This window comes from Nelumbo lutea, chromosome 6 (genome assembly GCF_056320005.1).
Source record: "Nelumbo lutea isolate HS-2025 chromosome 6, American lotus-T2T, whole genome shotgun sequence".
Taxonomy (NCBI): Eukaryota; Viridiplantae; Streptophyta; class Magnoliopsida; order Proteales; family Nelumbonaceae; genus Nelumbo; species Nelumbo lutea.
In genome coordinates this window covers 35723100-35736242 of record NC_142689.1, presented here as the reverse complement: position 1 = coordinate 35736242, position 13143 = coordinate 35723100, and the positions used below count along the sequence as shown (strand labels likewise).

Below are 13143 nucleotides of genomic sequence, written 5' to 3'. Positions count from 1 at the left end.
GAATCGATAAGAAACAAAATTTTGAACCTTGTTACTATGAATGTTTCAAAAAGATGCCGAAAGAATGCTTGAAACGAGAGGGAGAAGCATTAGCTTTTTTTACTTTTGAAGATACGTAGAAGAAATATATGCTAAGAAAATTTGAATCGCAAGGGGGAAAAGTAGAATCCTCCTGATCAATTCCCAATACTTAAAAGCAAACGCCGTTGCCGGGGATCGAACCCGGGTCACCCGCGTGACAGGCGGGAATACTCACCACTATACTACAACGACGTTGTTGTCCATATCTGATTAAGATTCATCTCCCACTTCTATTAATATGTGAAACAGAATCTCTCATTTTCACATTAATAATTTAGAGCAAGAGCTCACCATATACCACTGTAACCATTATGATTTTCTTTTTTTACAAAAATATTATAGCGCTTGAGTCTTACCTATATAGAAAAAGAACCTAATGGAGTTTTTTTTACATTTTCTTTCATTATAGGATATCCCTGTGCTATAGTGCATAAGCTTTGATGAATATTGTTTCACTCAATGCCAGAACATAATCGGTGAATATCACAGAAATATCCATAATGTAAAATCTATTTTCGAGGTATTTATACTTTCATTTGTTTTTTTTTAATTCCTAAAGTTAGCAATCCAAAGAGTTTCTTTAATTCAATTATAGAATAATTAAGGGGTGCTAGACAAGATGCATGGTTTGGGTTATTGAAAACAAAAATAACTGCCATGTCAGCAAATTTATATAACTGACGTGGCATTTGTTTTTGTTTTCAATAACAAAACCATACCTATTGTTAAACATCCTCTTAGTCTATGCAACTTATGCCACAAAAATATTTGTCAAAACTCTTATAACAAGTTAAAGTCCTCTCACGCATCTTTTTATATTTAAAGACTGTAAAGTTTAGTGTTAAAAAGGTAATTCTCACTCACTTTGTGTCCACCATTCCCTCTCTTTTTCTATGTGTAAGCAGTAGCTGTCCTACTGATCACACTTTTTTCACAACATCGTGGCAGTCCTCTCACGCAAACTCACCTTCAATCCCTTATTCTCCTCTCCTCCATTTTTCAAAACTAAACCAGCCAACTCCGCCGTCTACACTCTTCCCCCGATTATTCTTCCCTTGTTCGGTTTTCATTTTGTTCTACTCTCAAGTCTCAATGCTTAACATTTCTGCCCCATGTTCAAAGACTGAAACCCCAAGTCAAACCTTAACTGTTCCGTTGAGTATCAAACGGTAAAACTTCCGTTAACTTACAATATTTTTATTTTTAAAACTAAAAAAAAAAAGTTAAAAGGAAAAACAAATAGAGAGAACCCACCCAAGTCTTTTCAGGCTTCCTGACTTTGGACTATAAACAAAAACGCCATAAAAGCATAATGCCATCCACCATTAACAATTTGCGGGAGGCCTGTTTTTTCCATGCTTAAGCTAGGGGTGGAAAATCTACTTAAATCTTCACAGCGAAACTTTTGGAAATATGGTTTTCAAAACCGGACCAGAACGGACCGGATTTTTGCAAAGAGAACATTGATTTGATCAGCAAAGTGTTAACCCAAGCGATTGAACTGTTCAAACGGTTCATGTAAAAATGAAGAAGAATGGGGAGGTAAGTGTTGGAATTCCTCCCAAATCTCGCTCCAGCCCTCGTCAACCATGTCTGAGATTTGATGACGCAGCATGACGCACTCGATCGGGCTAACTATACAAGCACCCGGACGATTGAGTCGGCTTCGGACTTGAGGCCTCACAGCCTTAGAAGAGAGATAAGTGAATAAAGAAATTCTTGTGTGTTATTAAAGCTCATAAACAGAAGTGTTTATAATAGACATTGGTAGACTTGTAGAGTAAAATAATTAAGTAATTCAGACTTGTAAAACAAGTAAGAAACGTGACTTGTCGTCCGATGTCAATGCTTTCGATGTCCACCGTCCGATGTCCACCATCATCCGAGGTCGGTTGGCATAAGGAGTCTATCCTTCTAATCTTGAGCTGGCGCCGGTTGGTTCGGTGGGTCCCACATTGGCCCTCTATCATTCTCCCCCACTTGAAGCCTCACGAAAAGAACTAGGCGTAGAGCCTTAGAAGAGAGAGAAGTGAATAAAGAAATTATTGTGTGTTATTAAAGCTCATAAACAGAAGTATTTATAATAGACATTGGTAGACTCGTAGAGTAAAATAACTAAGTAATTCAGACTTGTAAAACAAGTAGGAAACATGACTTGTCGTTTGATGTCAATGCCTTCGATGCCCACTGTCTGATGTCCACCATCATCTGAGGTCGGTTGGCATAAGGAGTCTATCCTTCTAATCTTGAGCTGGCGCCGGTTGGTTCGGTGGGTCCCACGCTAGCCCTCCATCATTCTCCCCCACTTGGAAAGAACTCGACCTCGAGTCATGATCAGGATAGGTAAGCGTTGCTTCTAGCAAATAACGATGAAAATCAGCAACATTAAATGTTTTGGAAATACCCATGTGATCCGGCAAGTCCACTACGTAAGCGTTGTCATTGATCTTCTTAATAATCTTGTATGGGTCGTACTTTCGAGGCTATAGCTTGCTATGTTTCCCAACGGGTATGCGTTCCTTCCTTAAGAACACCATGACTTCATCACCGACGTCAAACACCTGGTACCCTGGGTAGCTTCACCAAGCCCAACGCATGGTTAGGTACTTTCATATATACAATAGAAAATGGGAATCTACCTATAGACCTATGAACTGTGTTGTTGTAGGCAAACTCTGCTTGCGCTATGGCAAAGTCCCACTGCTTCGGTCTCTCTCTGCAAATACTACGGATCAAGTTACCTAGAGTTCGATTTACCACTTCCGTCTGTCCATCTGTCTGCGGATGAGTTGTACTGCTGAAATTTAATGATGAGTCAAATAGTCTCCACAAGGTCATCCAAAAGTGAATTAGGAACCTCGTATCTCGGTCCGACGTGATGATCTTAGGTACCCCACGTAAACGGACAATTTCTCTGAGAAATAGTTTGACTGCCGCTATTGCATCCGGGTCTTCTTGTATTGGAGGAAATGTGCCATTTTGGAGAACCGGCCAACCACCTCAAGGATGGAGTCCATGTTTCTTAGAGTCTTCGGTAAGCCTAGCACGAAATCCATAGACAAGTCTTCCCAAATCGCAGTAGGAATAGGTAAAGGCATGTAGAGGCCGCCAGTATTCTAGGTTTGACCCTTAGCCGTTTGACATATGTAGCACCTACTCACGATAGTGGTCACATCTCTTCTTAATTTAGGCCAGTAGTAACGCCCCTTGATAGCCTCAATCGTCTTGTCCCTCCCGATGTGTCCTGCTAAGCCGCCTCCATGCAAATCGCTGATGATTTTTTCACGGAGGGAGATGCAAGGAATGCACAGTTGGTCCCCCATCATAAGAAAGCCATCATGTACGTAGAAATCACCCGCTGGTTGTCGATTCATGCATTTTTCCCAAACCTGCTTAAAATCTTCATCCTGAGCGTACAAATCTTTCAAACATTCGAAGCCCACAATTTTGATACTAAGAGTCTTGATGAGGGCCACACACCTGCTCAAAGCACCGACCAATGTGTTCTGTTGCCCAGCCTTATACACAAATTTGTATGGGAATTTATCAATAAAAGCATACCACCTTGCATGCAAATCACTCCTCAACTGTTTTTGCTTACTTAAATACTTAAGAGCTTGATGGTCGGTGTAGAGGACAAATTCTTTAGCAATCAAATAGTATTCCCAAGTCTTTAATGCTCTTACGACAACATAAAATTCTTATCATAAGTGGACCATTTCTTCCTGGCTTCGCATAGCTTTTCAGTGAAGAAGGCAACTGGTCTCTTTTCTTGTGATAACACGACTCCTATGCTGACTCCACTAGCATCACACTCAACCTCAAATAATTTGTCAAAGCTTGGCAGTGCTAAGACAGGAGCGGTGCATAACTTCTCTTTGATGAGAGCAAAACTTTGCTCTTATTCTTCTCCCCATTGAAACTTACCCTTTTTCAAACACTCAGTGATAGGGGCTACAATGCTACTAAAGTGTTTGATAAACCGCCTATAGAAAGTTGCTAACCCATGAAAACGCTTTACATCTATGACGTTCGTTGGGGTTGGCCACTCCCTAATGGCTCGCACTTTCTTCTCATCCACCTTAATTCCGTCCTTGCTTATTATGAAACCCAAGAACAACAAACTATCGCTCATAAAAGTAAATTTCTTTAGATTAGCATATAGTTTGTTCTCCCTTAATGCACTCAATACCTCTCGGATGTCTTATGTTCTCATCGACAGATTTTCTATAAATCAAGATATCATCAAAATATACCACAACAAATTTATCAATGAAAGGGCGTAGTACATGATTCATCAGTCTCATGAAGGTGTTGGGTGCGTTAGTTAGTCCAAAAGGCATGACTAACCATTCGAACAATCCATCTCTAGTCTTGAAAGATATCTTCCATTCATCTCTGGGACGGATTCTGATCTGATGGTAACCACTCCTAAGATCGATTTTGGAAAAGACCACAACCCCATCAAGTTGATTGAACATGTCATCCAACCTGGGAATGGGAAACTTGTAGCCAATAGTGATTTTGTTGATTGCTCTATTGTTGATACACATCCTCCAACTCCCATCTTTCTTAAGTGTTAATAATGCTGATACTGCACATGGACTCATGCTGACCTGGATATGACCCTTTCTTAACAATTCTTCTACCTTCTCCCATAAAATCTCGTTCTCTTTAGGGCTCATCCTGTAGTGTGGCAGATTAGGTAGGCTAGCACCAGGAACAAAATCAATGTAATGCTGGATATCTCGCATGGGTGGGAGCTCATTAGGTAACTCGTCAGGAACTACGTCATGAAACTCATCGAGTAATCCCTGCACTTTCATTGGGATTTTGTCCTCCACCAGTGATTTACTCATGCTTTTTCCCTTTACCACCAACAAGTGGACCTCGCAGGTATCCTTACATTCTCTTACAAACTCAGAGTGACGATGTGCAATAGTGTATAGCGCACATCCTCTTTCTCGAGCTGGTATGTGTTCTTTGTACCTAGGTGCTTGGCATCTGCACCAAACTGCCAAGGCCTACCAAGCAAAATATAGCAAGCATCCATATCTACAATATCACAATAAACCTCATCAGTGTACTTACCAATAGAGAATGGAACCTTATAGCGTTCCTCCACACGTACGCCCCCGACTCCCTTGATCCACCCAATCGTGTAAGGGTTTGGGTATCTCTTAGGAAGTAGTTGCAGTTTCTGTACCACATCCCTACAGATAATATTTTTCTAACTACCGCTATCAATAATTAATTCAAATAGCTTACCTTGTACAATACACCTGGTGCGAAACAGCCGGTGTCGTTGTGTGGTATCTTTGCTTCTCTGAGATAGCATTAGCTTCCTCACTACACACGTGTATTCTTCATGCTCATAGGTACCTTCTTCGTCCTCCCCATCAGGTCCACAATATACTTCATCGTCACACACTTCTTCATCATCCCTCTCCACCATGTTAACTGTCTTTCTTCTGGGACAGTCACTAGACCTATGCTCCACTTCATTGCACTTGAAACACTTAAAAGGAACAGGTTTTGCATAGGGATTAATGGCCTTAGGAGGGTTTGTAGTATTACCTCGAGTGTTTCCTCCCGTGGAGGCCTTACTGGTGTTGGCTAGAATCGGTGGGTGGGAGGATTGTACTCCTTGGGTTGGCTTGCCCTTGTTGACTATTGCCAGCCTGTTGTTGCTCCCACTATACGTCGATAGTTATCGGCTCGGGTCCTTTCTTAGAACATTAACTCAGCCTTCAAAGCTAAGTTCCTTGCTTCCTGCACACTCAGAACCATCTGGACACCAATCTTGTCTCGGATAGCAGGTCTCAGACCACTCAGATAATGGGTTGCCTATTGATTGTCACTTTCTGATAACTGGTTCCGTTCAGCTAATCTCAGAAATTCTGAGGTGTACTCGTTCACGCTTCTTGTTCCCTGCGCACACCATTGATAGGACTCAAACATATACTGCTCATAATCAGGAGGTAAAAACCCACCTCTTATTAATTGCTTCATACGCCTCCATGTTCGAACTGTACCTCTTCCTTCTCTGATCTGAGTCTCCATCATTCGTTCCCACCAGACAAATGCTCCTCCCTTCAATCGAAAAACTACTAATTTCACCATTCTTTCTTCCGGGATCTCCATGTACTCGAAGAAACGGTCGACCTCGATGATCCAATCTAGAAGGCCCTCTATATCCAGAGCTCCACTAAAAGTAGGAATATCCACCTTGAGTTTAAATTCATCATTATTCCGATGGTGATTAAAATTGTTGGGATTTTGCCAATTCATACCGGTTCTGCCATCACCGGGAATAACTGAAGCAACACCGAATTCTAGCTCGTCGTCGCTATCATCATCAAGAATAGGGTTCCTGGGTATAGGATCAATGATTGGTCTACCGTGGTCGTCTCCTTCGGCTTGGTGCAATGTGTGATCCCTATTCCTTGGAACATCCTCTCGTAACAAAGTTCGTAGTTGTCTAGCCATCTCTGCCAACTATTGCTCAATGTTACGAGTGGCTATACGTTGTTCTTCGATTGCTCTTCAAATAGCTTGTAACCTCTGATCTCCGTCACGGGGTTGGTTGCGACTGCTACCGTCCTGATTGGCCATCTGATTGGGCGAACTCCCGCTCTGATACCCCTGATCTCCGTCAAGCACCCGGACGATAGAGTCGGATTCGGACTTGAAGCCTCACGAAAAGAACAAGGCGTAGAACCTTAGAAGAGAGAGAAGTGAATAAAGAAATTCTTGTGTATTATTAAAGCTCATAAACAGAAGTATTTATAATATACATTGGTAGATTAGTAAAGTAAAATAACTAAGTAATTTAGACTTGTAAAACAAGTAGGAAACATGACTTGTCGTCCAATGTCGATGCCTTCGATGCCCACCGTCCGATGTCCACCATCATCTGAGGTCGATTGGCATAAGGAGTCTATCCTTCTAATTTGAGCTGGCGCCGATTGGTTCCATGGGTCCCGCGCTGGCCCTCCATCATTTGAGGATACTTCAGGAGAATCTCTTGTAGAACTATCCAACATGAAGCTACATATATTATTTAAAGCACGGATGGCAAGCTTCGCCCCTATATAACTGAATGTTGAAGAAGACGGTCTTCTGTGATATCGTTAATGGCGGATAGCACTTTGGTTTAATGAAGTTTTCTTTCAAAGTCCAAAGCGGCAAATCTCAAGAGACTTTGGTTCCCTCTCTTTTCTCACTTTTACAATTTTTTAATTTCAAAAAAAAAAATTATAATTTAACAAAAATTTTATCGTTTCTTCTATAAATGAAGTGGCTATGATTAGATCTATTCATGGGCCGGGTCGGGCTTTGACTCTTTATTAACAGAAAAATGTTAGGCCCGAACTTGAGCCCGGCCCGACCAACAGGCCTACAACTTGGGCCCGAGTCCGGCCCTGATAAAAAGCCCGAAGCCCAAATCCAAGCCTGAAGCCCAACCTAATAAAAGAAATTCAAAATTTTCCCTGTTCAAATGGACATTTTCTATTTTAATTTAGATGTTTTTTTCCCCTATTTAAATAAACAATGGGCCTACAAGTGAATCAACAACATTCTCAAATCAAAAAATTTATTCAAATGAACATCACATAGGGTTTTTACTTAGGTTTAACTATAGATCGGGCCGGGTCAGGTTCGGGCCAGATTATTTTGGCAAATCCCGAGCCCAGCTCGAATTTTATGTGGACCAGGCTTTTTGGCCGGTTTGGGGATCGGGCCGGCCCATGAACAGGTTTAGCCATGACGTATTAATTATATATGATTTAGTTTATAAGGTAAAGTATATATGCATGGGGTGTCTAACAGCAAAGCAGCTCTAACGTATTTCTTTTCTTGTTAACATTCTCTGATTTTTCAGGTTATTTGTGGTTTCATTTGACTTGAAGCTGGATTGGACCAAACGAACTTCCTTTTCAATGCTTGTGCCTAGTCTGTTAGTCTGTACGTAACATTGATTTCCTTACAATCTCCAATCTCCTTTAATTTAATCATTTGTTTGTAGCAGGTAAAAGAGCTCAGAATATATATAATTAATTAATCTGGTTGGTGCCAGATTAGATGCATGGCCTTGCCTAAGACATGACCCGATCCCATGTTGAATCTGATTTTGAAAGCATTGCTAATAATAAATAGGTTTAAGATCGAAGCAAAGTTAGATAGCCTGACTACACGCCAAAGATAAATTTTCTAATAAAGAATAATTGGGCATTTCAATCACTGCACATCTGATCCAACTTCTTTTGCGTTCAAATCAAGAAATTTATTACCATCCACCAAAATGTAATATCAACATGATGTCACAGATGATTAATGTATAAATATTAAAATATTCTGTCTAATTTGGTAGCATTTGATAACGCTGAAACAGGGTCAGGTCATTGTGGGTCTGATTCGGTAAGAGGTGGTTTATGCACGAAATGTGAGATGTAAAATTTGTAAAATTGGTTTTTTGAGATATAAAATTTACACTGCTAGGAATTGTAAATGAGAGAAAAATACAAAATTTGTATCATGTAGAATTAAACCATAATTATAAACAAACAGATGCAAAGTTAAATTAGATACAAAATTTCTATTGCTTCAGATTTTAACACTGCAAACAAATAGAGCTGCTTTTATTTTTCATGAATGGGTGCTCAATTAGAGAGCTCCCTTCAATTAATCACCTTTACACCGTATAGAATTCCCTTAAAAGGAGATGATTGACAATAGGGTGGACACAAATCAAGTTTTTTAATAGATATTTTTGAGCTTGACTCTTGAAAAGTGCAGAGCTTGAATCCAATGAAACTCCGTTAGTTAAAGCTCACAATCCTAATCAAACTTATATTATATATAATATTTTTATTCTTTTATATACATACTAATAAATAATTTTTGTTATATTTTTTAAAAACTTGACTCATAATTGAACCCAGGTCTCTAGCTTGAAAAGATGTTTGAACTTGATTTTAAACTTAAATCTCATATTTTTCTAACAAACCTAACTTAAATAACCAGATATTCGATTCAGCTTCGCTCGAATCCATCCTTATTAGACATTAGATGGGTGGATCAGGTGTTTGTTGTTGTGGACCAAAACTTCATATAGGTGCCTACAAATAAGTCGGTCATCACTTATCAGCAGCCGGCCGGTGGGGAGAGAGAGATTATATGTGGCATCCACAAAAAGGCAGGTCTATCACTAAATGCCTCCTTGTTTATTGATTTTCAAACTTTGCGGCCACTCCTTTCCTTTTCAAGGAAATGAAAAATACAAATAAACATGGACAAAGAAAGCAAAGATTATGTGACAACCCACCAGTCGGTTTTCCTCTCTAATTAAACCTCGATTTTGTAGGGTTTTTTTTTTTTTTAATTCTTCCCTATTTGGTACCAATTTATTACAGATTATTGATAGTGGTTCAGTTGTGGGAGATATCCAGTTGATTGCAGCGGAGAATCGGGACTAAATTCATCTACCACAAGGGTTGGGGATGGATTATTACACCTTGTATTATGATCATGAACCAAGTGTGAGTGGTGTAATAAGGTTAAATGTGGTGGTTTTTTTGAAAGATGAAGGAACGCTGGGAGTAAGGATGGGCTAAGAGTTTCTATTGACAGAATTGTGTCTTCTTAGGATTCATACCTCATTTTATAGAGAGAGATCCCAAGGCTCTAAAGGGAATGAGTCAAAAGGATTTGACTCCTATTTTAAAAAATATCTTAGTGTTGATTGTTAAAGGAATACTGCTAAAAGTTTATTTCTTTTCATGATACACACGTTACTTCCCTTTGCGGGTCTCTTATATTGAAATAGTGTGGGTGGCATCAAGATTAGCGATTTTAGCTGATCGTCGCATTTTTGTAACTTTAAATTCATCACAAATTTTAAATTTATACTGAGTTGTGTGAACTCATCGCAGATATTTATTAGTACCTTCATTGCTATCACAGTCGTGGTGAACAACAAAATATACTTACACCAACAAAAAAAAGAAAAAATCTCTCTCTCTACTTTTGTTAAACGTCTGTCCTTACTTTTCTTCCATTAATAATTAACGTGCAACTTGGCAAGTTGGCAACTTGCATGTCTATACTCTACCTTTCCTTTTCATGACACCCTAGTCTTTCAATGAATAAATTTAAAGTAAAGCACACTCCGTCATCACTCGTCTCTTCGTGTTTAATTGGAGATCAAGAGAGTAGATGTGCATGTGCTATCCACATAAACAATGAGATTTCAGATTCCACCTGAAGCCTGACCGCTCTATAGTCTATATTTGTTGGAGATTGGACAATCCTTTCGAGTTTCAAGTGTTGACTCGTTTGGCCTCCACAATTTTTTAGATCCTTTAATTATTATTACGGGCCTACTTTTATACCGTAAAAACCTACAACCAAACAACCTGTATCCGTATTCATAAATAATTGGGTCAAATGTTCAAAGCTCCTCCTGTATCATGTATTTCCGACACCACAAATTTGCCCTATTATCGTCGGAGCGAGCTACAAAATTATTCAAGCACAGACTGGCTGGCCCACGGCCCACCACATAGATATGGATTAACTGATAAAAGATATGACGTGCAAACGCGCGCGCTTACTCGCTTAGTTTGTTTGTATTAGCTGTACATTAATTACACACTATTAACTATTATTTTCATTGACCAGGAGAACGAGTCCCCTGTAGGTCATCCTATAGATCATGGTAATACAAAGTTATAAGCAACAGCATCAACTTCTCTATGGGCCACCGTCCAGCTCTTGGGGTAGACCCTCAATCCCAACATTAGAAATTTAGAATGGACGGTCACCACGAGTCCAACACCATCCCACCCTCAGAATTAAACATAGAAAATGCTATTCCACGCAAAAAGAGTAAAGCCCTGTTGATAAAACATGAATCATAATCCTGGAGAGTAGAAAAGATTCCTTATCACATTGGCATTTCTTGAAAACTTCCTTGAGTTATCAAATGAATGCAGAATTCCCCCTTTGGAAAATGGAATTAACATTTGTAGTGTGCCAAGCTGATGGGTCAAAATCATAGGGCCAATTTTCGAATTGAACAGTTATTACATGGAAATCTCTATTTTTATAAAAATAAAAGTAACTGACACCCTCATTATTTATTTATTTGTTTGTTTATTTATTTTGGTAACAATTGACACTCTCTACTCTGAGAGCAAGTAATTCCAGAGACCCCAATCTCTCTCCCTCTCTACCATTCTTTCTCATTCCTTCCATGGTTCCATACTTCTCTTCCATTAAGGGCAATCTTGGCATTCTGCAGGCTCCACATTAGAACTGTCGCCTACCCGGAAAGACTTTGGAAGTTGGGAGTTGGAAACTCCCCAGCTTGGAATTTCACACAAAATGACAAATTGAAATAAAAAAAAAAAAAAAGAGAACAGTACTCACAGGGAGGTAAGGAGGTACGAGTGAATGGTGGTAGCTAGCTTGTCTCTAGCTGGTTGTAGCAGAGACCTGGGATCGAGTTCTGCCTTCACCGGGGTTGGACCTTGGACGGGTTTAGAGGTTTGGGGTGGGCTGGCCGGGCCCCTGTTGTGTAGCCCATTTGTGATTTGCTTATCAAAAATAGATGAGCTATGAGAAATTGTATCCCATTTCCAAAATAACTCTCAACTCTCAACCTAACTTTTCTCATCTCATTCAGACATAATCAAAATCACAAAAATATGAACAAAAATTCCAAAAAAAAAAGTAAGAAATCAAATTACTAAATTACCAAAGAAAGCAAACAAAAAAAAGAAAAGAAAAAAGAAACCTCTCGTTTGTTTTCTTCATGGGAACATGTGATCATTCAACAACAATGCCCCTAACTTGTTCAAATCAACAAAGTATTACATTTTAGATAATGTTTAGGGCATTCCGGCCATTTTAATGGAACCTTCATCAGTTCATCACCAAAAGAAGACCAAAAGAGGCAGCTTTCGGTAATTTTCGAGGCAAGAAAAGAAAGGCGTGGGAAACTATTCGACTTATTGTTCTTTTGATTTTTTCATTTTTCACGCACCTGAGTTTCTTCTATTCGCATCACGAGCTAACCCTTCGGTCACCGACGCCAGCTTCTGCAGATTCAATTTCACCACCGTATCGGCAAACATACGAGTGTCATCGTCCGTATTCCCCTCCGGCACATCCACAACGTACGACTCCAAAACAACGGTCCGGATCCTCCCGTCGCCCCCTTTACACTCATTCACCGTCGTCACCGACCGGTAGTTCCTCAACCGGTGCTCCCCGCCGATGATGCTGAACCCAGTGACGTGTCTCTCGTCGTCCAGAATATCCAACCTCTCCGTACTGGTCGCCGCCGGAAGCCCGGATATAACGTTTACCTCTCTCAAGCATCCGACGGTGGTGGGGTACTGCTGGGATCCTTCTTTAAGGAAGCAGCTCTTGATGAAATGCTTGTAGGTCTGCGGCTTATCGAATCGACGAACTATGGACCAGACCGTGTCGATGGGAGCCTGTATCCGTTGAGCGAGTAGAGATGAACATTTACCCGTACAGATACGATATGTATGGTGGTGGTAGATGACCGGCTTTAATTCCTCGAATTCTTCTCCACTTAGACCGGCTGGAATCCTTGTGTGATGTGCTGTGTTCGTGTATTCCATCTTCTCCTTCTCCGTCGCTGGTATCTCTTCTTCCTCCATTACTACTATCATTAGAAGAAGGGCAGAGAGAGAGAGGGGCCTAGTTGGCAGGTTGGGGAAATTTTATACACTATATAAAATAATTAAATAATATAAACGGGAAATGATGTGAGGAATATTGTAATATAGTAATATTATAATAAATAAGTATTATTATTATGTTGGAGAGTTGTCAGACTTATGATGGAGACAGGTGGTGGGTTCTGGCTCAGCTGGGTCATCTATCAATTCTTGACGGATCGACTGATTCAGTCCAGCCGAGCCGAGTCCAGCCCATTGGATTTTCTTTTGCTTCCTTTTGACTTTTTTTTTTTTTTTTTTCAGATTTTATTATTTTAAGTATTTTGGTAGTTTGTTGTACTAAGAG

The 13143-nt window shown here is 40.0% G+C and overlaps 1 non-coding gene and 1 pseudogene across 2 annotated transcripts; both read right to left on the bottom strand.

Annotated features, from left to right (window-relative positions):
* Window positions 1-201: 201 nt before the first annotated feature.
* On the bottom strand, window positions 202-273 carry TRNAD-GUC (transfer RNA aspartic acid (anticodon GUC)). The gene has a single exon. It is a non-coding gene; the product is annotated as a tRNA-Asp (tRNA).
* Window positions 274-11803: 11530 nt separating this feature from the next.
* On the bottom strand, window positions 11804-12838 carry LOC148848521 (abscisic acid receptor PYR1 pseudogene; annotated as a pseudogene). Its single transcript, XR_016101239.1, has one exon. The product of XR_016101239.1 is annotated as an abscisic acid receptor PYR1 pseudogene (transcript).
* Between the last annotated feature and the right edge of the window lie 305 nt (window positions 12839-13143).